This window comes from Macrobrachium rosenbergii, chromosome 27 (assembly GCF_040412425.1).
Source record: "Macrobrachium rosenbergii isolate ZJJX-2024 chromosome 27, ASM4041242v1, whole genome shotgun sequence".
Lineage (NCBI taxonomy): Eukaryota > Metazoa > Arthropoda > Malacostraca > Decapoda > Palaemonidae > Macrobrachium > Macrobrachium rosenbergii.
The window spans coordinates 43,275,030-43,300,946 of record NC_089767.1 but is presented as its reverse complement, the minus strand read 5'-3'; the positions used below and the strand labels follow the sequence as shown (position 1 = coordinate 43,300,946).

Here is a 25,917-nt window from a genome sequence, read left to right as displayed (position 1 = left end):
CAATATCACTGCATCTTGCCCCAAATATTATCTTTCAATAATCGATGGTATTGCCATCAGTAGCAGCTCAATGGGCAAATCGATACACGTTCTGAACAGAAAAAAAAAAAAAAAAAAAAAAAAAAAAATTCCACTACATGATTCCTGCATTCGAGAGACTCAAAGTTAATGAGCGACTATTATTCGCAGTACCAAGACAGTTAATCAATACATAAAAAAAAAAAAAGTTTTTGCCGCTCTCGAGAATATCCAGGCTATTTTTACGAACTTTTTTTTTTCCGGTCTCCGAATTCCCGAGGGGGTCCTGAGTGCAACGGTGTCTAAAAACAAGAATGAAAATGACAAAAACAAAAAAAAAAAAAAAAAAAAATAAATAAGATGAGTACGAATGGGTTTAAAGCTGATGCAAATGTTTCAAAAGAGAGTAGTGGGCACTTTCTTTAATAAGTGTGTATAAAGTACTGCATACATTTCTATATCTTATTCATATGTATAAAGCACCACTTGGCCTTGCATATATGACAGGATAAATAAATATGCATAAATATAAACTTAACGAAATTTGCGTATGTATACCTTTTCTAAATGCATATTCATATCCATACATAAGGCACTTTCTTTAATAAGTATAAGTATACAGTACACATTTCTATATCTTATTCTTATGTATATAGCACCACTTGGCCTTGTATATATGACAGGATAAATAAATATGCATAAATATAAACTTAACGAAATTTGCGTATATATACCTTTTCCAAATGCATATTCATATCCATACACTACATAAGTATATGTACAGTATACATTTCTTATCTTATTCATTGTATAAAGACTTGGCCTTGTATACATGACAGGATAAGTAAATATGCATATATATAAAGTTAACGAAATTTGCGTATATATACCTTTTCCAAATGCATATTCATATCCATACACATGGTGAATTTCTTTGATGAGTATGTATACAGTATATACATTTATATTTAATTATATCTATAAAGCACTTGGCAGTGTATGCATGCTAACATAAATAACTGTGGTTACATATAAATTTATCAAAATTTGCGTATGCATGACTTATCCAAATGTATATTCATAGCCATACACATGAATATTTAGTGGGCAATTTCTTTAATGAGTGTGTATAAAGTATACACACATATCTTCTTGATATGTATAAAGCATTTGGCTTTGTATGTATGTATACTAACAACAATAATTATGCGTATACATATAAACCTATCAAAATCTGCGTACGTATACCTTGTCCAAATGCATATTTGTATCCATACACATGAATTTTTACTGGGCAATTTCTTTAATAAGTATGTATATAGTATATACACTTACATCTTTTATGAATAAAGCACTTAGCCTTGTATGTATACTAGCACAAATAACTATGCATAAATATAAACCCAAAAATTGTGTATGTATACATTTTTTAAATACATATTCACATCCATACACACGAATATTTATCTACATCTCATCAGTAGCTCAAATACCGGATGCGGAACTCCAATCAGCTAACTGATAATGAAAGAAAAAAATGATCCTTTCAGTTCAACAAAACAACAAACTGACAGCAATCTTTGACAAACAAAAATGTAAAAAAAAAAGGGCAAAGAGATTGACGCCTGTCTATATCCGCTGCAGACCCGGATATAAGGCTAATCTATCGGTGATATCCGCTTACGGGTTGCATAGCTGCTATATACGCGCTCGAGTCGATAGCAATCGACTCCTTTAAAAAACGTAAAAAAGAAAAACAACAACGAAAAACAAGTACACAGACAAAGGTGAATCATTTATGAACCGAGGGAGAAGGGGAGGGCAAGGGAGGGAGTCGGGGGGGGAGGGGGTGGGGGGGGGAGAGTGGAGGGGGAGGAGGATCCAGTATTCTTAATGTTGATGTTCTGACTGACATTTCATTTCGGGTCGGCAAATACAATGAATAAAGGACACACAAATGGAACAGTGAAAGAACAAGACCTCTCTCTCTCTCTCTCTCTCTCTCTCATCTTTTCGTTACTCCTCTCTTTCGTTCCTTTTTTGTCATTCTTTTTCTTGTACTCTTCAACACCTCCCCTTTAAAACACTAACATTTTTAAAGGTCTGTTCGAGAGAGAGAGAGAGAGAGAGAGAGAGAGAGAGAGAGAGAGAGAGAGAGAGAGAGAGAGAGAGAGAGAAGACTTAGCTTCATTTTTTAACAACAAAGCAAACGACATTTCAACTCATTAATAAAAAAAAATGATTAACAAAAACATCATATAATAACATCATGAAGATGAGAAAATTCTCACGAAAGCGACAGTAGTAAGTGATGTTCTGAACTCGGTAACTGAATTTCCCCAGTCTGGGCTCTCTCTCTCTCTCTCTCTCTCTCTCTCTCTCTCTCTCTCTCTCTCTCTCTCTCTCTCTCTCTCTGTGTAGTCTTGCTGTGTGAAAACATACAAGTGCAAAGTGCTATCACCGGTACTCGGATACTTTCGAGCGAGGTATCCAAGCCTACACCCCCGCGACATCACTAGTCTCTCTCTCTCTCTCTCTCTCTCTCTCTCTCTCTCTCTCTCTCTCCACCAACACTCCAGATCAATTATACGTCGTAAATATGAAATAATTTACTTATACGGGGCACAATCATTAGATTATCCGTAGACGCAAACTCCATTCCCAACTTATTTTAGACTTTCGGAAGCTGACAGTATTTCCAGCGAATGGATATAATTCCATCAGGGCATAATTCCCCCTTTGATCCCCTTTCAAACGTGATGGACACACACACACACACACATACGTGGCGTACAATATTTCTCTTTGATAACATCGCCACAAAAAGGTCGTCGCTCACGGTGTCAAAATGCAAATGGATTCGCTCTCTCCATCCGGCACGTTTCTCGCGCTGACAAACGCGTGTGTTTGTGTAGTATGTGTGTGTGTGTGTGTTTGTGCGTGTTTCAAACATCTGTGGAAGGGCACGCCTGCACTGTGTTAAAACATATATACACATGTCGGAAACTTGTCGCATATACACACATATATATAGGCTGAACACAAGTCAACGACCGACTGTTAATCCTATCCACTGCTTCGTACGATTACTGGCCAAAGATTCGCTCTCTACTTCAGTCGCTGACTTGTTTTAAACATGTTCGTGATACGCGTGCGATAGATTGCCACGCATGTTTATATGTTTAATTGTATTGTGAACACACCCTTAAACAGAAGGTCTCGTGTGGATGTTCCCAAAGACTTTATGGAGTCTGGAGGTGTATAATTAAAAGGCTTAAGATTTAGAGGTTGAAGGGAAAGTTTGAAAGCTACTTAAGAGACATAGATAGGGAGATTTTCCTAGAAATGGCTAATTGAAGTAGCTTTCAGTTTGCACTGCACGAGAACGCAGACCAAGTCCACCCTGATAAAACTAGAGAAGACTGAGAACAAAAAGTTAAAATGAGTTCATGGGACATATACGAAAAGGTAACGATCTCTGGAAAAGAAAATCGTCAGAAGGTACACCAGCAAGAACGCAGAGCCGAAGCCGTTGAGCAGGTAGCTAGAAGCTGAATCCACAAGACGAGTTCTGTGTTAATAGGCTAATATACGTAGATTATAGGCCAAAGGGTAGGAAGAGACAAAGAAGCGTTAAATAGGCTTGCTATCAGAAATTCTCCTAATGCTCGTGGAAGTGGATAAATATGCCTTACAGGCCTGAGGCAGATGACGAATTGTCAGTGGTCTTTCTTTGCATAACCCACATCAGTCATCAGATATAAAAACGTTTTACAAAATTAAGAATTGTTAATCACTTGAAAACTTGAGGTACATATGCAAGGAGTATCATTAAGGAGATTTGTTATGAATAGTAGCCAGGTTTCCAAGAGGAATACATCTGATAGATTTATTAGGAAATGGCTGTGGCATCATCAACAAACTCAGTAAACAACGAAGTCGGAATCCTAAAGGGATGGCCTATGAGACTTGTTTGTATTAAAAAATTTGAACCTTGCAGATTTTATAACTAGATAGACACGGTGAACGGATGCACTGTCCAGCTTATAACCGAGGTCTACGGCTAAATACAAGAAATACCTATGAATGCTTAGTGTAGAAACCCTCCGAGAAAAAATAATATCGTGATATTTGTCACGTACAGCTAATATTACTAATAACATATTGTTAAACTGAACAAGTTTCTATAATTTATCAATATTTAATTCTAGTTTTCTTAGAGGGGGGAGGGGGATTCTGTTCACTTTGTATCGGGGAGTATAAGCTGTCCTTAGGTTTTCATTAAAAAAACAATAGAAGGTTGTAAGCAACAACAGACATATTATCATCAGGCAACTCTTAAGTCATCTCACACGAGAGAAAGTGTTAACAGATAAGTAAATAGTTTATTAAAACAAAACCGAGTTATATGTAGTAGGAGACCGGTGTCCTGCGAGTAATCATTTTAGCGAGTTTGGTAATCAAACTTTGGTCACTACTTAATCAATCACACTCCAACGAAATCATTTTAGCAAGTTTGATAATCTAACATTGGTCAATAATTAACACTAAAAGCCACAGTTTTTAGCATACAAATATAGCACAGACATACTAAGTGCAACGACAACATCAACAAAAACAAGAAGGTGGCAACTCCCTTGGAGACTGACATGGGCGAAGGATGATCCAATGAATTCCAAGTGAGGCCAAGAGTCCTCCAAGTTCTGAATCCTCCAATATTTTATTTTTTTATTTTGCATATTCCAAATTACGACTCTCTTGCTCGAGGACCCTTCTCTCTCTCTCTCTCTCTCTCTCTCTCTCTCTCTCTCTCTCTCTCTCTCTCTCTCTCTCTCGCGCTCTCTTTCCCGAGTTCTTGATTAGCCAACATCAAGGGCGAAACATATTCACGGTTTTACGAGGGTCGGAAAAATAAACAAACACATAAATAACTAAATCTCAGTATCAAAAACATCGGGTTTACTTTCCAGTTTTTTTTTTATTATGTGAAACAGAATATAAACGCAAAGAAAACAATAGGAATTCGAGAATAAAAAAAAAAAACACGCAGATGTATCTAGCAACTAAGAACTAAGAGCTTGAGCCTTGAGTACTTTTTTTTTTTTTGCGCAGGGATTCATCCTTGATTCAGCAGTTACCTAGAGGATGTAACGCGGCAGTGACAGCCGCCTCGTTTTCTCAGGGGCCAACTTTAATGAAAAACGGACTTTTGCTGAAATATCGGATAGCAATCCCGTGGCAACAAGACGAAGGGAAATAAATAGGCTTCCGAATGTGCGACCAGAGTAAGTTTAACTCCTCCTCGAAACTTTCGAAAGAAATCACAAACTAATCTTGAAGTCGGTTCGCTGAAAGAATGAGCAAGTATATACAATATAAAAATTTGCTATCGCACACCATGAAATGACATTGAAAGTCTTACGCTTAATGCAAATCCTTGTCTGGTTCTTCCGTCCTTCGCTATCGACTGCTAATTAATCTGATCTTTTTCCAGAAAAAAAAAAAAAAAAAAACTCAATTACCGACCAAAAGAATGTGACATTTTGTCCTGCTGGACCCGATCCTCTTACATCGATACTATCACGAAAAATTAACGTAAATCTTTTTAGCCCAATAACGTAATAGTTAACTTGAAGTTTTGTTTACCTTTTGCCGCTAAATGAGGGTCTGGGCTGTGTTTTTTTTTTCCCCTCACCTCATGTTGGATAATTTTCCTTTTATTTTCATATTTTTGAGTCTCTGGGTGATTCAGCGGAGGTTTGGCATATACGGGATATTTGTCAGTCCCGCCCCAGTGTTTTGAGCGAGAGGTCTGCTGCGTTTTTTCAGCTTTGCCGTTTGCCTGCCCTTTCGTGTGGTTCGTGCAGTACCAAGTGATTCCACTTGATTCATCCTGGTCGCTGCCTGGTCCTTTTGTCTGCTTTGTGGCAGGTGTATCAAGTACTGCAGCTTTACCCAGCTTCGCTGCTGCCTGCTTCTCGTTGGTGCTTTGCGGATGGAGAATATTCAGTGATTCTTCATCTTTTTGAGTCTTGTGCCGCGTGAGAGCACAGTCAAGAGTATTTCTCTGCAGTCACTTCTGAGGCAGCTTTCTTTGAACCTCTTGGGTTTCACCGCCCTTTTTGAAGTCATAATTTATTTTTTGGAAATCTGCCTATAAGAAGTGTTTAAGGGAGGAGTAAATCCCTATTGTTTTTTGTAATAAAGTTGGGTATCCATACAAACTGAATCTGGTATAAAGATTGATTTTGCTTTTACACGAGGTTTGTGTAGAGGGGATACCCAATGGTTGGTCTAAGGCTTTGGAAATCTAATAGTTTATAGAAAGCTTGATAAGTCTACTATCTAAGCGATTTAAAGTGAGCAGTAGGCCATCGTTACAATACTTGCAATCAATTATAGTTTTACTAGATTAACGTTAGGCTGCTAGATAATATAGTAACTCATTGTTTCACTAATTCAAAAGGCCCCTGACGGGCAATGAACACTTAAATGCAGTTAAATATAAAAATATATTTGTACATAATATTGGATGAAGATTCAATAGCCCTCTGCCTCGAGATATCACCAAGAATGTTCGCCAACACCACCATAATGACTGGAATTTTGGCGTCATGGGCTGATTTTTGGTATTGCCCTGAAGACAGCGAGAAAACATTAGGCAAAGCAGAAGAATGGACCTACCCCTTTAGTATGAAACATTCACCATATTACAAAATTTTACTGCTACTTCCTACATTGCTGTGAGTGGACTCAGTCGAAAAATATTCTAGTTCCTTAGAGAAACAACTACTACTCCTCCAGAGAGAGAGAGAGAGAGAGAGAGAGAGAGAGAGAGGCAGCAAGTCGTAGCCTTCGAAACACCAAGATTCTTAGAAGTCAAAATAAACCTTTTGAAGAGGATCAATGGAACAGGCTTAACTCCCGACTGTCCGGTGCTCCCTTGGATACATGGAAACACGTCAGCACCTGAATAACAGCCTCTCATACACAAACGGACTACAGGAGTTCGGACACACGTCAATCAATTTCTGTAGAATCGCTTGGCATATAGAGGGCCGTGCGCAAATCGTTGATGTATTGTGTGGCAGCAAAAGGTGAAACAGCTAACTAGAGCAATATTCGAACAATTATTACTCATATACACAGTATATAATATATATATAAAAGGGCAATTACTAAAAGCAAAACACTATTAATCACCTAAGCGACGACGTTCCCGTGTTTAAACTATACCATATATACACCACGCAACCACTAACATAGAATACTTGTCATAAACATTTACTTACGCAAGGCGCCATTCGCATCATTTCATTCATCAAGGGAGACGTGGGTGGCGTTGAAGTAAACAACACGGCGGCTGATGTTGCGTTAGGGAATAAACCAAGCGTATTACCATGGTTCTCTCTGGTATCACTTAACTAAGGTCACATTCTTTCTAATTACGCAGGAAACTGAGGAGGGATGTACTTTAAAGGTCTTTTTTGTAAAGGGTCGAGTAATATAACTTGATTTTTATGGGCTTTACCGAGAAATGAACAGGAGAGATATAATCACCAACGCAGCATTTTTCAGACTGAAACGCTGTCACTTATGCGATTCCTTGAAATAGGATAGCGTATATCTTGATTCGCCTGTTATTATGCATTTATATTATAAACATAAATAATATAATATTAAAATACTCAGGCTTATAGTAAATTAAACAATTCTCAAGTAAATTTTCCGTAAAATAGTAATAATACTGTACTACCAAGTTAATGCCGGAGTTAATAGTCGAACTAAGACAGCCCAATGTTTACATCTTATCTTCCGACACAAAAGATCAAGTTGGAAAATATCTACGCAGTTAATATTAAAACAATCTATTTAATCTAGTATTGGAGATCATAAAAAATACGAAATAAAAAATTTAACTATTATATTAAGTAATTTTGATAACCTTGTAAGCAATCAAATCAAATTTTAAACGGATCGGCAATTTATTATAGCGAAAGCCAACAACAGACGAACTGTCAACAGGTCCCGAAATTGACAGTTGTGTTGTATCAGTGAGATATCCCCTGTGAAATATTTATCGAATTTACGGGTGCGTCGGGTTTTGAAGCGACATATAACGGCCTCGTCGAGTGTGTGCGTGTACTGACGGTAAGTCTACGGTGTATTTAGGATAAAAAAAAGCCATTTTTGATGAGTGTTGGTGTAAGTTCCTCCTGCCAAAAATGGGTACTGGTGAAGACACTGTGAAAGGTTCGAGGAAGTCGGCCCTATTTTTGTTCTAATTTTCAAAATGGCTGACCTTTTTTTTTTTTTTTAATGAGGTATTCGATATCAAGGGCGTGTAAGAGGTCAAGAGACCCAAGGATAATAGGATGCCTCATCCTAGGCTAAGTTAGGATTCCTTGGGATTCCTCAGTTGGGTACGTTTCGACAATTTTGGGTTGGGTCTAGGGTACCATATATGGACTCGGTAGGAGTACCAGGCCTATCGGCAACAGTGCTAAACTGTTCCTCAAGCTATTTCAGTTGGTCATTTTCAACTTAAAAGCAGATTAAGAACGTGTTTCAATAGCCCAGGTATACTGTCTAACCTAACCTACCCGTAAATTAGGGTACTAACCAACCGTAACCTTGGTACTAACCACAAACTAGAATGCCGTGCCCAGGTATGGCAATGGATCCTGGGTCATCCCACAACGTAAGCCTAATATTCTTAGCCGAACGATGTATATGTAACTATTCTGCAGTGTGAATAATTTATTCCTGTGATCTTGAAGGGTACTGAAGGTTATTGCATATTATATCGCTCGCTCTTGCATATTATAATTGCCTAGGACTACATAATCACCTGGGAATCCATATAATAGAGGTCTTCGCTATTGTTCAGTATAGCATGAGAGCTATTACCTAATGACCAGCTACGCCTATATCCATACGTTTTTGCTAGGCTAGTACGTGACTCATGTAGGCTTCTTATCATGCCAGAGACTAATTAATTAAGGAATATGATGTTTTATCTGTATGATGAAGCGGGGGCGGGGGGGGGGGGACAGAAACTGGAAGTGGTTCCTAACATTATGTGACCAGTCCCTTTTCTTGATGAATTACGAGGAAACTTAATTCACTTAATGTTAGACAGCATAGCTACTTTTTTCTTCATTATTATCTATCACATTGGTATTATGCAGCTGTTGCATTGCATGGTTGCAGATGTAGGAATACAATTAATTTCACATTTTCACTGTTTAAATCCGTGCTGCCTTTATTCGAGTTGCCCTCATTAAGGCTGAATGAATAAAACATTATTTTGCACCAAAATAAAAAGTTGGAGTAAGAAAAGCTTTGGATATATTTGAACAAAAAATGTTTTTTTAACACCGATGATTACTAGTCCGGAGCATTATTAAAATAATGCTAAGTATTTCCTTTTGCTAGTAACGTAGGCCTAGGCCTTACTGTTGTTCTTGCTTTGGACAAAATTCAGGAACCAAGTTTTTACATTGAATGGCAAATTTAGATATGATTATATTCCATTTGCTTTGGATGGTAAAAGTAAGACCAAGTATTATGCTTCATGCTCTGGGCTAAGAAATGAATCACAGGTGTTACTCTTGTTTTAGAGAGAGAAAAATAATTTTTGTTAGTTTCTTCTGGATTGGGATGATGAAATTAGCCTACGCTAGGTAGGTGTATCCTATTTTCTGGGGTAGAAGTCGTTAATCCTTCTTGATCTGAAGTTAAAGTAAAGCCAAATTGTGGTCCTCTACCCTTTGGCAGAAAAATTAGGTGCTGCTTTCAAAAAGAGCAGAATAAGTTTTGCTTTTCCTCTGTGTAAGAAAATAGGCTTAGCAGTCCGCGTTCTTCTAGCTTTGAACCACACAATTGGGTCAAGTTCAGTTCCTCTTACTTTAAAATAAGTAGGCCGAGTTATGTTTGTTCTGCTTTGAAAATAGTCATGCAAGCGGTATTAGGCCTAGTTGTGTTATTCTTGCTTTCAAGTAGATACATTATACATGGTTTTGTGTTAGCCTACTTTGGGTTAAGAAATTAGACAGTGTTATGTACATCTTGTTGAGTTTAGCAAAAGTAACCTCATCAATGTTACCTCTTGCTTTAGACAGCAAATGAAGCCTCACATTGTTATTTATGTCCGAAAACAAAGTTAGGTCTAATGTCTTCTGGTAAGTCCGGGAGAAGAGGAACGACCCATTATATAGTGTCTTTATCTATCTATCTGTCTATCTATCTATCTATCTATGTATATATATATATATATATATATATATATATATATATATATATATATGTATATATATTACAAAAATGGATGTGTGTGTGTTCTAGCATAACTCTGAAATGCATTGAACAATTTCAACCAAGCTTGGTATCTATATGACTTACCATCTGGAAAAGAATACTGTTGGGTTAAGACAACACTAGCACCAAAGGGCACCAAAGGGGGTGGGGTGGGAAGGGTTTCCCTGAAACGGGGCTGGTTCTGCCTGTAGACCCAGTAACTAAATAAACTCAAGAGGTTTATCATACTTCACTTTGGTATACATATGATTTACTATCTGAAAAAGAATACTGTGGGGTTAAGACATCACTGGCACCAAAGGGGGTGGGGGTGGGAAGGGGGTGACATATAAAAATAACCGAAAACACCGGATATTAGTGTCTAATCCATAGTTTTTGAGGTCGCTCAGATGAATAGTGACACTCCCTATACCCCTAAGTTCAAGTTCAGCTCTGATAGGAATCGGGGGGTGAAAAGGGGTGAAATATCAAATGTCAAAATACTGGCCAATGTAATTGAAGCAACTATTGTACCAAGAGAGAGAGAGAGAGAGAGAGAGAGAGAGAGAGAGAGAGAGAGAGAGAGGGGTGTTAGGAGAAAGAGGGAAAAAGGGAGGAAGAGGAGAAAGAGGAATGAATAAAAGAAGAGAAGAGAGAGAGAGAGAGAGAGAGAGAGAGAGAGAGAGAGAGAGAGAGAGAGAGAGAGAGAGAGTTTATCGGTTGTCATTCAGAGTTTTCCTGGGCAGCACTAGGTTGGTCAGGTAGTTATGCAATAAAAAGTAGGTACACACAGAGCGGAGGTAGGTATTTAACTAACCCGTTAAAGCCAAGTGACTTTGGCCAGGTTGACACAAAACAACAAGTAGAAAACTGTTAAGAAGGCAACAACAGTACTCAACATCTTCACTGTTGACTTACACAGTGACATTGAGAGATTATTAGGCATAATTGCACTTTATGTTTGGATAGCATAATAGGTCCTGTCCAATTGTTTAGCATAATAAGTCCTATCAAATTGCGTAAAGAATTGGATAGGAGCGTATTTTGGATGACGAACTTTATATCAGTTATATTTTTCTGATTTTAAGAGGGAGTTTGGACATATGTCCTTTTGCTTTGAAGGGTGATATTAGAGCTTTGCACTGCTCTAGTTTTAGAGAGTAAACTTAGGCCTAGTTGTAGACCTTCTGTTCTGAATTACAAAATTCGGGTCGAGGCGTGTGTCCCATCTGAGAATGGCACAATTGGGTTTAGTTGTCTCGTGTTTCGACAGCAAAGTTAGGCCTACTTATTTGGGCCTCTTTTGCTTTGATCTGTGGAATTGGTAAATGATGGTTGATGAAGTTCACGGTTAAAGATTGATCTTACTTTAATTTCTTCGTTTTGTAACTTGATTCATACACACACACACACATTCATTCAGGGAGAGAAAGGGTGATTTTGAAGAAACACGCCCCACAGTAAAGAAGCTGTCTTCGTCCTTTTATAGGGCAACCGAAGGTTCGAATGAAAATGGTCTGTCAAATGCCTCGCTAGAGAGGCTCCAGAAATCCAGGGCTTGCTGTTTCAAGTTCCTAGCTTAAGCGAACCCACCCCTACTTCTCATTTTATTTGTTGTCTGTACGTTCTCCTTAGAATATTTTTTTTTATTTCATGGCAAAAAATGTTTTTTTTAATTTATGTTAAAGCGTAAGGTCGTTAAAATGTATGATGTTATAGAAAATGAAAGTAGTTGGAGGTGCACTTGTTGTTGCATGCGGCAGTAGGCCTGTGCATGCACACATTCCGTACATTTCTCTTCACTTTTTCAAATCTACATTTTTAACTTTTGCAACCAATATATATATATATATATATATATATATATATATATTATATATATATATGTATGTATATATATATGTAAATATATACAGTATATATATATATATATATATATATATATATATATACACACATCTATTACATATTATAGATATATAGATAGACAAATAGATGGTATCTGTACCTCATGTACCAACTACGCCTGTGGCCACCTTCCATTGACCGCATGATAACTACTACTGATGCCACGTTCCTCCCACGTAGTTACCATTATCTACAATTATCATTAACAGTAATTATAGTATTGCAATTTCGTGTTTGACCATCATGAAGGGAGGAGGAGGAGGAGGAGGAGGAGACTCCTCTTTTAACCTTTTCCTCTTCCCCCCCCAACCCTCTTCCATTTCCTCAGTTGTCTGGGCTTTTAATCGATCACCCCTCCCTCCCCCCACCCCCATTTGTTCGTCTACTAATTTCACTTTGGAAGTGATTAAAGGGCGGTAATCGACCTCCGGCACATGCTTTCTGACCTTTCCGAACTGCGGTTGACCCCTCCGGAATAATTTGACCTATCATGCTTGACCTGACTCATGCTCCCTCTCTCTCTCTCTCTCTCTCTCTCTCTCTCTCTCTCTCTGTGTGTGTGTGTGTGTGTGTGTGTGTGTGTGTGTGTGTGTGTAGTTTTGATTTGCTTGAGATAACAGGTTTCTCTCTCTCTCTCTCTCTCTCTCTCTCTCTCTCTCTCTCTCTCTGTGGTTTTGATGATTTTCTTGAGATAACGGGTCTTTATATACTCTCTCTCTCTCTCTCTCTCTCTGTGTTTTTGATGATTTGCTTGAGATAACATGTCTTTATATACTCTCTCTCTCTCTCTCTCTCTCTCTCTCTCTCTCTCTCTCTCTCTCTCTGTTTTTGATGATTTGCTTGAGATAACATGTCTTTATATACTCTCTCTCTCTCTCTCTCTCTCTCTCTCTCTCTCTCTCTCTCTCTCTCTCTCTCTCTCTCTCTCTTCTCAGAACTGGCAAGACTGGTCTGTTCTTTTTTTTTTTATTATTTTTTAATTTTTCCTTCCTTCATTAAGTGAATTGTTGCCCTGTGATTGGCTGAGGGTCCGAAGCTGTAATTTTGTATTCTGTAAGAATCAATTACGGAGATGATTTCTATTTATTGCATTGTGATATACAAGAGTAAGAAATTGCTCCCCGCGCTTTTATCATGTTGGTTAAATGGGATTACTTAACCCTGTTATTTTCCGGTACGATTTTCTTATAATGCATTAATTTAGGGTGTATACTGTTTAGGATTGAGCTTATTGTTCGTTCTCTCTCTCTCTCTCTCTCTCTCTCTCTCTCTCTCTCTCTCTCTCTCTCCCTACGTAATGTCTTTTATTCTTCCCAGACTTATTCACTCGAGAGATAAAAAAACAGTAATTGCTTTAAATCTCTCTCTCTCTCTCTCTCTCTCTCTCTCTCTCTCTCTCTCTCTCTCTCTCTAAGCCTACATAATGTCTTTTATTCTCCACAGTCTTATATATTCAAGAGCAAAAAATAATTGCTTCAGATCTCTCTCTCTCTCTCTCTCTCTCTCTCTCTCTCTCTCTCTCTCTCTCTCTCTCTCTCTCATATTGGAGTTTGTAATTTCTATTTGCTATTTTTGTAGTCTTTAAATAGTCTCAAGTTAGAACCAACTCGATATTGATACATGAACAATACCAGTAACATCGATAGTGGTAGCACAAGTATCAGAGCGACTTTAAACAGAGATTATTCACTAAAATTAAGAGAGAGAGAGAGAGAGAGAGAGAGAGAGAGAGAGAGAGAGAGAGAGAGAGAGAGAGAATGTTCAGAATGCTCATACAGTATATAGGTTCTAGCTATTGCAGAGGCTTAGGTAAATAAATGCACCGTAGTTTTTTTCAGCGCCATCGAGTTTTCTGTACAGCGTATAATCAAGGCCAACGACAACAGATCTATCTTTCGGTAGTCTCGGTATAATGCTGTGTGAGCCGCGGCCCTTCAAACTTGAACCACGGCCCGGTTGTGGCCTGTCCTATATCGTTGTCAGAAGCACGATTATGGCTATCTTTAACCTTAAATAAAATAAAAACTACTGAGGCTAGAGGGCTGCCATCTGGTATGTTTGAATGACTGAAAGGTGGATAATCAACATACCAATTTGCAGCCCTCTAGCCTCAGTACTTTTTAAGATCTGAGGGTGGATAGAATCAAGTGCAGACGGACAGACAAAGCCGGCACAATAGTTTTCTTATACAGTAAACTAAAAAGACCAGAGTTCTCAATCAAACCTTTTTTAACACAACAAGACTAAAACGGTTTTCAATTAAATGTCGGATCCTTCAAGCAATTAGACTGGGTGGATTTTTTGAGCAGCCTTGTTTGATAAAGGCTTTTCTTGGGATTTGTATATTTCCTTTCCTCTCTCTACAGCAATTAATGTTTATGCTGCGTTAATTGCTTGGAAGACATGTCCGTAGGAACGTCTTGGTTCAACTTCCATTTCACATGTTTCATTCAGTATGAGAGTCTTGGTTTCTTGATGAAACTAAACACTTTTGTTCCCGTAGGGGGGGTTAGTGCCGTCAGTGCAGCTCATGCAGTTCACTGTGCAAAACTTCCTAATAAGGGAAAACTGGCATAATATACATATAGGTTACAACATATATATATATATATATATATATAAAACTATATATATATATATATATATATATATATATATAAATTTCTGACTCACGTCAGGATCGAACCCATATACATATAGGTTATTTCAACATGATGATGATTTATATATATATATATATACACACACACATATATATATATAGGCTATATATATATATATATATATATATATATATTATTGTGTGTGTGTGTGTGTGTGTGGGCGTATGTACGCGCAATACCCAGACCAGTGAATGGGAACGCGACGCACAAAAAGTCGGGTAAGAATCGATGTACATACAAACCTGTAAAAGTATTACAAAGCAACGTATTGATTGCCCAGTGTTCTAATGGTGCCGAAGTTGGGACCGTATCGACCACTGGCAAATGCATTCTAGTGTCGACCGTCTTATGAAGTATGTGGAAAGTTCATTCACAGAACGACGTGGTCGAGGGAGGAGGGGGAGTAATGTTTGTCAGTGTGGGAAGTAGTTTTGAGACGAGTGACAGTGAACAGCGAGTGGGAAGGGTGGGCCGTTGTAAAGGAAGAGAGATTGTCATCGACCGGTGCAAGAGGTCAGGCTCAGTGACAGGAGTCAGTTAGGGTGGCCAGAGCCGAGGGGTTTGTATGAGAGGTTAATCTGGTAACCGTCATTTCGGGCCTTTTGAGTGAAAATTCGACGGTTTTTGCATTTAAAGGGGTCTCTTTGAGAATGTAGTAGGGCAACTCTCCTGTTTTTGGACATTTAAGTGGAAAAAAAAGTTAAGCATACCTTAGTTTAACCAGACCACTGAGTTGATTAACAGCTCTCCTAGGGCTGGCCCGAAGGATCAGATTTATTTTACGTGGCTAAGAACCAATTGGTTACCTAGCAACGGGACCACATTTTGACGAGAAATGAATTTCTATCACCAGAAATAAATTCCTCTAATTCTTCATTGGCCGGTCGGGGAATCGAACGCTGGGCCAGCAGCGTGCTAGGGAGAACTATACCCACCCCTCCAATGAGGAACCATTTAAGTGAAAATTCATTATTTTTATGTCTTTGCAGTGGAAATTATCTTGCTTTTTATTTTATGTTTCAATGCCGTGAATATATCCCTGGCTAATTATATTCGTTTCATTGAGTAATTGGTTCTTCTGATTTAATGCTGCGCTTTAATGAATATGGTTCTGATTTGATTTATCGATTCACCCATTCATTGATTAATATACCTTTCACTATCATACGCTCGTCATTTTAAATCATTCACAACTTAAATTTATACGAATCTTGTTGCGTCATGTGATCCATTCATGTGATTCATTCAGACTTTCAGGTTCTGATGACTTTGTATGTCGTCAGTGAAGGCTTGATGTGAATTTGAAAATGATTTATGTGAACTGTTGTAATTTCACGCGACAATTTATGGCCTCGCAGTTGCATGCGATGACTTCATATGAACTAATGACGTTATAGGGTCTTTGGCTCGCGTGCGCGCGCCCACACAACACACACACACACATACACCCATATATATATATATATATATATATATATATATATATATATATATATATAAAGGACCGAAGATGTTAATATACATAAATGACTACCAAAATTAGGTCATTATGGGTAATCCATGAAACTTTATACATGTACATATACACACGCGCATACATGTATACTTATGCATTGTATTATTTGTGTAAATTATATATATATATATATATATATATATATATATATATATATATATATATATATATATATATATATATATATACATACGTACATACATACATACATATACCTATACATACATACATACATATATACTCTATGCACCTTCTCTCCACCAGAATAACCACTTATTCCACCCAAAACACCAAACTCCCATAAGACCTCTATGTAGAGACGCCATCCATTCATTTCATGACCTGCCCCATATCCTTCATCCTAGCCCTTAAGATTATGCCCAAGCATCATCCTAACGACCAAATCCTCCGGCCGGTGTATTTATCCGTGAAGGACCGAGGGAGCTTAGAGCGTTTAGTGAATGATCCAGCGGTGGATTCGTATTTCATGTGCAGCTCAGTAATGCAATTGCGGAGGTCTGCAATATTGAACTATCCCTTTCACGCCGGGCGTTTGCTGGGGCGTTTTATCTCTATTAGTTTATTGCGTTTGTTAGTTTTGTATTCGTGTTTTTATCATCTTATTTTGGCTTTATTGTTTTGCGTTTAGTTTTATTGTGAGTTTTGCTGTTTCTGTTGCAGTTAGCTGTAGTCATTTTGGTTTGTGTTACGGGCGTTATTATTATTATTATTATTATTATTATTATTATTATTATTATTATTATTATTATTATTATTATTATTATTATTGAGAAACAAATCCACAGTTATGTACATGTACAAATTAAGACTCATGCCACTATGAGTATTTTACTATTATTATTATTATTATTATTATTATTATTATTATTATTATTATTATTATTATTATTATTATTATTGGAGAAACAAATCCACAGTTATGTACATGTACAAATTAAGACTCATGCCACTATGAGTATTTTACTATTATTATTATTATTATTATTATTATTATTATTATTATTATTATTATTATTATTATTATTATTATTATTATCGTCAGAAAAGCTAGGGTAATATAAGAGAGAGTGGGGATTCCATGTACCGTAACGTCCCGAAGATAGGGCCAGCATAGTAGCCTACTTTCGTTCTGCATAATTATAGAAGCGGCCAGTAATGAGAGATTCGGGCCCCGGGCTGGAGGACGGAAAGTTGAAACGTGGAGTTCATTACAAGAAAAAAATATGGATAAATTTACAAGAAAAAAATATGGATATAAAATTTTGTTTGTTGTAGTCAGGGTTAATTAGAACCCCAAAAAATTCTCCTTGTATTTTATAGTTTACTTATATTTTTATCTATTTATTTATTAATTTGTTCGTTTTATTTTTGTTTTTGTAATAACTAATCTCTTCTTTCTGTATTTCCCATTACCTTCTGTTAGTCTTTCAAATGAACACCGTAATATTCTTTGGAAGCTTGAATTTCAAGTCAGTGGCCCCTTTGGTGGGCTTGTTCCATATGAATGGGGTTCATCTTCTGAATAATAATAATAATAATAATAATAATAATAATAATAATAATAATAATAATAATAATAATAATAATAATAATAATAATGATTGTAAAGTGTCTTATGGTCTTGTCATAGACTCTCTGTTTATTTTCTGATTTATCTGCGACCTCTCATGATCTCTCATGACCTCTCATTTCACTTCCGACCTTCACAGAGATTTTCAGAGGCACCCGAAAGCTGGAACTCACTCACATGAAGGCTCTCTCTCTCTCTCTCTCTCTCTCTCTCTCTCTCTCTCTCTCTCTCTCTCTCTCTCTCTCTCTCTCTCTCTCTCTCCTGTGTGCTAATGCAGTTATGGAAGTCTTTTGGGATGTCATGGTAATAATGGTTATTTTCGGTGATGGACATTGGTCATCATGCGTACTTATCATGCAAGCTCGCTCTCTCTCTCTCTCTCTCTCTCTCTCTCTCTCTCTCTCTCTCTCTCTCTCTCTCTCTCTCTCTCTCTCTCTCTCTCTCTCCAGTTTCACAGTTCATTGATTATCCGAAGTTTTGGGGATTATTATTATTATTATTATTATTATTATTATTATTATTATTATTATTATTATTATTATTATTATTATTATTATTATTATAATATGATAGTGGTGATTATTATTATTATTATTATTATTATTATTATTATTATTATTATTATTATTATTATGATGATGATGTTGATGTTGATTATTATTATTATTAGTATTATTATTATTATTATTATTATGATTATTATTATTATTATTATTATTATTATTATTATTATTATTATCTCAAATTCTTTCATACATGACTTGCCCGGTCATTCTAATACACAACGAACATAATTAAAAAAAAAACCTTTGGAATATAAATCCCCCAACTATTCCACACTTGTATATTAAGATAGTAATGAACGGTCTAAAAGTCAGGGACAGTTTTAATGTAAGCTGCAATTATCCTCTTAGGCGTTATAATGAGATAATGTTGGCGTAATTAATTACGGGGTTGTTGATTGTTCCTCTTCCTCTCCTGTTAATTCCACCCCCGATGTCCCGTCATTTGTAATGGGGCGTTTGGTGATTAGGATTTAAAATGTTTTTGAGGACTTGACTGATGGTCCATCGTTGATCTGTCAGTAATTTTGTTTATTTATTTATTTTTTTTTTTTTACCTTTTCAGAGGGAGGAAATTCTTCCTTCTTTTTAGACATTATTTCTTGTATTATTTCGTGTAAGTGCATACATATTTATATGCATTATTTCCTGTAAGTGTGTGCACATTTATATGTATTATCTCTTGTAAGTGCATACATATTTATATGCATTATATCCTGTAAGTGTGTACACATTTATATGCATTATTTCCTGTAAGTGCGTTCCCATTTATATGCATTATTTCCTGTAAGTGCATACGCATTTACATGTAATATTTCCTGTAAGTGCCTACACATTTATATGCATATATACAGTATGTATGTATATATATATATATATATATATATATATATATATATATATATATATATATATATATATATATATATATTATAAAATAGTGGAGGTGTTGGCGTATGCGCACGTTCCTTTAAAGCTAAGTTCATCATTGTTGACCCAAGCAGTGAATTAGTCAGTTATAAATAGTTAGTGGCTCAATTAAGCTGATTTGCTACCAGGGACGTACCCAAAATATTTGATGACAGAGAGAGAGACAGAGAGAGAGAGAGAGAGAGAGAGAGAGAGAGAGAGAGAGAGAATGAGTGTCATTGGGGATTTATGCGATGTGTGCGTACTTTTATGTCATGTGATTAGCGCTTGAATCGTCACCACCGTGATTGGCTTCTATTTCCCGAAACTATGTTCCTATGAATTCGTCCCTGTTTTGACGAACTGGCGTATCCCATTTTTAGTTTTCTGTTAAAGAAAACTATTGTGCCGGCTTTGCCTTTCTGTCCGCACTTTTTCCCGTCCGCCCTCTGGTCTTAAAAACTACTGAGGCTAGAGGGCTGCAAACTGGTATGTTGGTCATCCACCCTCCAGTCATCAAACATACCAAATTGCAGCCCTCTAGCCTCGACAATTTCTAAGATCTAAGGGCGGACAGAAAAGGCCATCTCAATAGTTTTCTTGTACAGAAAACCTAAAATGGCTTACGTGAGCTCGTCAGATTTTCCTTTGGTTTCAATTGAAAGTCATAGTTTTATTTCAGTCTTCATGTGTGTGTGCGTATGTGTGTTTAAGTGTGCGTATGTACGCCCGCAGTATCTGTTCTCAACGGCACGGCAATAAGTTCGTGCATGGCACAGGAAGGCTAACTGTTACGTGCAATGAGGGGGATTACCAACAGATACACGACGTGATTGCCTGAACCATTGTCTCCGAGCTAATTGGACGAAAGGCCGGACAAATGTCTCCATAACGGAGTCGCGTGGTATGAAATTAGGCTCGAATGTTAATCATTAATTGTATGCAGTTCCGCGACGGATTCAAGGAACATTTACGATCAATTTGCGTGGAGGTAATGGCCGACTTAATGAAAAGTGAATCATTTTGTTTTTTTTATGCTTTTTTTTTTTTTACTTTCGTTTCGCGGTGTTTTGCTTGCGGTATTTTATCGTGGGGGAAGAGGGGTGGGGAAATGGGGCGGGGGTAAAATATTGATATTTCATGCCCCCAGTTTAGTATCTGTTTTGATACAGGCCACATTGTGTAAGGTGGTTCAATGAAGTATTTTGTTCATTTTGACGTGCGTGAAAGTAAATTTACTTTTATCGGTTACACACACACACACACACACATATATATATATATATATATATATATATATATATAATATATATATATATATATATATATATAATTTATATATATATATATATATATATATATATATATATATATATATATATATATATATATATTATGTGTGTTGACATTCTCTCTCTCTCTCTCTCTCTCTCTCTCTCTCTCTCTCTCTCTCTCTCTCTCTCTCTCTCTCTCTCTCAAAGACACCTAGTGATCCTAATGTCTCATCAGAGATTGCCTCCGACACTCGTCAAATTATTCAGTAGTCATTTAATATTCGTCCTTTGATCACAACCCCCCTTCCTTTCATTTATATTACATTTAAAAGAATTCTTGGTAACTATGAATCAAAGGCGGATGAGAGGTACAGTTCACGCTGGGTAGGTGGGGGTGGGGGCCGGGGGATTACCCATACCCATACCCACACCCACCAGTCCACTCCCTTTTATGGTGTGGGATATTTTCTCTTGAAGAAAAAAGGAAGCAGCCTCGTCTGCCAATTTAAGAAATGAAGCTTCTCGATATTCTGGAAAATTTTGGGTTTTTTTTTTTTTTACTTAAAGACTCTGTTTCTTTTTTTAATATATAGTTTGAGGGTGTTTTTTTGTAAACAGGGAATGGGTTTATCTTCGAAAATTGAGTGGGTTGAGGGTGTCTCTTTGTAAACAGGGAATGGGTTTATCTTCGAAAATTGATTGGGTTTTTATGTACAGTGAGACGACCGTTTCCAAAACCGAGATTATCTGTCGGTGGTTGATGATGATTTCTTAACTTTTTCTTTTTTTTTTCTTTCTTTTTAGTTTTCACGCCGTGGCAACTCTAAAAATTGCTGTGTTTCTTTGAAGACAGTATTTTGGAGGTAAATGAAGTTATATGGCATCTTAAAAATAAGGTTATATCATTGATATCTACGACATTGAAAACTAATGGGGAGATGACATTGAAATCTCAAAAGGTGACACTGATAAACTGTTATGGAGAGTCATTGAAAAGTAACTCATGTGACATTAAAAGTTAGTAAGGAGTTGGTATTGAAAAATAATAAGGAGATATTGGAAACTATTAAGGATATGTCACTGAAAACTAGTAAGGAGATATTGGAAACTAATAAGGAGATGACACTGAAAACTAATAAGGAGATATCATTGAAACCAAATAGGGAGATGACATTGAAAACTGTTAAGGAGATGACACTGAAACCTAATGGTGATATGACATTGAAAAACTGTTAAGGAGATAACTCTCTCTCTCTCTCTCTCTCTCTCTCTCTCTCTCTCTCTCTCTCTCTCTCTCTCTCTCTCTCTCTCTCTCTACTACAGTTAATCGACCTGTGAAAACTGAAACGCACTCATCGAATGCAGAAGTGATCTCTCTCTCTCTCTCTCTCTGATCGCCAAGAAATCTCCGTTTAAAACTGGTGGCCATCTCCTCTGGGCCATTAAGCTCACTTCCCTGGCCTTTCATTATTCAACAGTTAATCAGCCAGAGAAAAGACGGGATCATACGGTCGATTTCTTAATGATTCGAAGGGTTCCCCCCGAACAAGGCACGATAGATTCGTTCTCTCTCTCTCTCTCTCTCTCTCTCTCGTAAATGATTGCAGTTTATGATAGCATAGAATTTTGTAATATTTTTTACGTTAACGATAAATTAATTCTCTCTCTCTCTCTCTCTCTCTCTCTCTCTCTCTCTCTCTCTCTCTCTCTCTCTCTCTCTCGTGAATAAATGCAGTTTATGATAGCGTACGATTTTGTAATATTGTTTGTTGGGAATAAATTTGCTCTCTCTCTCTCTCTCTCTCTCTCTCTCTCTCTCTCTTAAATAAATGCAGTTTATTACAGCATACAGTTTTGTAATATTGTTTACGTTAACAATAAATTTGCTCTCTCTCTCTCTCTCTCTCTCTCTCTCTCTCTCTCTCTCTCTCTCTCTCTCTCTCTCTCTCTCTCTCTCGTAAATAAATGCAGTTTAGTATAGCATTCAATTTTGTAATAGTGTTTACGTTAACAATAAATTTGCTTCTCTCTCTCTCTCTCTCTCTCTCTCTCTCTCTCTCTCTCTCTCTCTCTCTCTCTCTCTCTCTCTCTCTCTCTCGTAAATACATGCAATTTATTATAGCATACAGTTTTGTAATGTTTTTTCACATTATCAATAAATTTACTTTTCGTAAGTATGGAAATTGACATTGAGACTATGCAGAGGTGAAAGATCGTTTTATGGCGGTTAGATAACTTCTATATATTTATGTTTTAAAAGATATTTTTTAATTTGAATATATAAACTCCAACCTTTGCATTCTGCTTATGTAATATAGCTTATCTTTTGATGTATTCTCACTCGAATGACTTCCAAGTGGAACCATTGAGGATTTCGAGTACCCTCCATTTTCACTAATTTAATCAAAGGATTAAGTGATCTAATTATTCTAAGGACCGACTTTCATCTGATGCCTCTTTACTTGAGGTTCTTTGCAGCGTGCCTTCCTTAGGCCTCTAGCTGCGACCCCTTTCGTTCTTTTTACTGTACCTCCTTTCATATTCTCTTCCTTCCATCTTACTTTCCTCAACCCTCTCCTAACAGTTGATTCATAGTGCAACTGCTTTGAGGTTTTCCTCCTGTTACACCTTTCAGACCTTTTACTGTCAATTTCCGTTTCAGCGCTGAATGACCTCATAGCTCCCAGTGCTTGGCCTTTGGCCTAAATTCTATAATTCCTTTTCATCCTAAGCATATATTTCGCTCGCTCCAATCTCATTGCGAGGCATACCCAGTCTATCAAATGGAAGCGATTAACCCGGCGGGGGCATTTATATTTGCAAAGGGCGAACTGGGTCACAAATAAATTGTATTGACCTACTGCTAATAATGTTATTTTTTTTTTTTCACTAGCGTTCGTTATTTAATTTGCATCGGTATTTTTGGGGGGCCCCTTTCCGTTCAAAGCAAAACATGTTTTGTCGCTGTTATAATTGCAGACTTGATTCGTTGTCAATGGAAAAGCAGATTCCGCTTTGTTATGTACTATGTTATAGTAATCAGGGATACACGCACATTACACGCACATACACATATATATACTTATATACACGTGTATTTATATACATATATATATATATATATGTATGTATATACATTTATATACACATAATCTACTTAGATAATGTACATATATATGTATATATAAATTATATATATATATGTATATATATATATATATATATATATATACATACATATATACCGTTATGTATAAATATGTGTATGTATATATACAGTATATGTGTGTATGTATATATACAGTATATGTATGTATGTATGTATGTATGTATGTATGTATGTATGTATGTATGTATGTATGTATATATATATATATATAGTATATATATATATACACACACATGACACGCAGAAAAATAAACAAATAAAATATCTCCGTAATTAGTTTCCGATGAAGCCATTACACGAATGTAATCCCCTTCACCGCTAAGATATATGCGGAGATTTTTTTATAAGCGGAAACTTTCTTTTTATTCCATTTTTACCTAATAAGAGGTTTGGGGAAATGATGAAACCTTAGATCATGGGGAATGTCTGAGGAGGGAGTTGGGGATTGCAGAATGTGGAAGGGGAATAGGAATAGTGGGAGGGGGAGGGAGAGGGGGAGGGGGGTGAGTCAAGGAAGTTGTAACGAGCTTGGGGGGGCGGGGGAAGGTGTAGGACGTGGGAGTCCTGTGGAGGGCAGGTAAATTAATGATAGGTCTCCTGCGTCTCTTCCTAGGATGGAGAGAGAGAGAGAGAGAGAGAGAGAGAGAGAGAGAGAGAGAGAGAGAGAGAGAGAGAGAGAGAGAGTCTTTCCCTAGTACCGGTACTATTTCTGGAATGAGAGAGAGATAGAGAGAGAGAAAGAGAGAAAATTAATGATAGGTCTCTTGCGTCTCTTTCCAGGATGAGGATCAGGTGAGAGAGAGAGAGAGAGAGAGAGAGAGAGAGAGAGAGAGAGAGAGAGAGAGAGAGAGAATTAATGATAAGTCTCTTGCGTCTTTTTTCAGGATGGGGATCGGGTGAGAGAGAGAGAGAGAGAGAGAGAGAGAGAGAGAGAGAGAGAGAGAGAGAGAGAGAGAGAGAGAACAGCTTTTCCTTAATACTGTACTATTTCTGGAATGAGAGAGAGAGAGAGAGAGAGAGAGAGAGAGAGAGAGAGAGAGAGAGAGAGAGAGAGAGAGAGAGTAATTGATCCCCTGGTTACTGTGTCTGGAATAATCATGTCATCGTAATTAATCCTCTGGTTACTAATCTTTGGAATAATAATGGTATCGCAACTAATCCTCTGCTTATTATCTGGAATAATTGTGGAATCGTAATTAATCCTCTGGTTACTATATCTACAGTAGAATTGTCGTGGTACCGTAACGTAATTCACTGGTTACTATCGGTAATAATCAAAGCATTGTAATTAATCCTCTGGTTACTATCTCTAGAATAATCATGGTATCGTAATCAGTCCTCTCTAGAATAATCGTGGTATCGTAATTAATCCTGTGGTTATTATCTCTAGAATAATCGTGGTTTCGTAACTTAATTCACTGGTTACTATCGGTAATCAAAGTATTGCAGGTAATCCTCTTGTTAGTATTGTTGGAATAATCACGTTATCGTAATTAATTCTTTGTGACGTAAATCTTAAACTATCCTTATTTAGATAATGAAATATGAAATTACGCTAAGAAACTATCGAAAGTTTTAGAGTGCCGTCAGTGCACCTCACAGGGTGCACCGTAGGCATTACTAAAGGTTCTTTGCGGCGTCCCTTCGGCCCCTAGCTGCAACCCCCTTTCGTTCCTTTTTACTGTACCTCCATTCATATTCTTCCATCTTGCTATCCACCCTCTCCTAACAATTTAACTATTTCAAAGTGCAACTGCTTTGAGGTTTTCCTCCTGTTACACCTTTCAAACCTGTTACTCTCAATTTCCTTTTCAGCGCTGAATGAATTCATAGGTCCCAGTGGTTGGCCTTTGGCCTAAACTCCTTATTCCATTCCATCAGAGCTGTAACAAATAATGTCGGAGGTGATCGGTTTAGTTGTTAATTGCAAAACTTCCTGAGACAATAATGTCAGCTCGCTCGCTGACTCGAATTTGTAGAGCGTAATCCGGTGGGATTGCAATGTTA

The 25,917-nt window shown here is 37.0% G+C and overlaps 1 protein-coding gene across 1 annotated transcript in view; it reads right to left on the bottom strand.

The window, feature by feature from the left end:
* Positions 1 to 25,917, bottom strand: part of LOC136853338 (uncharacterized) — a 239,542-nt gene that overhangs the window by 187,779 nt on the left and 25,846 nt on the right.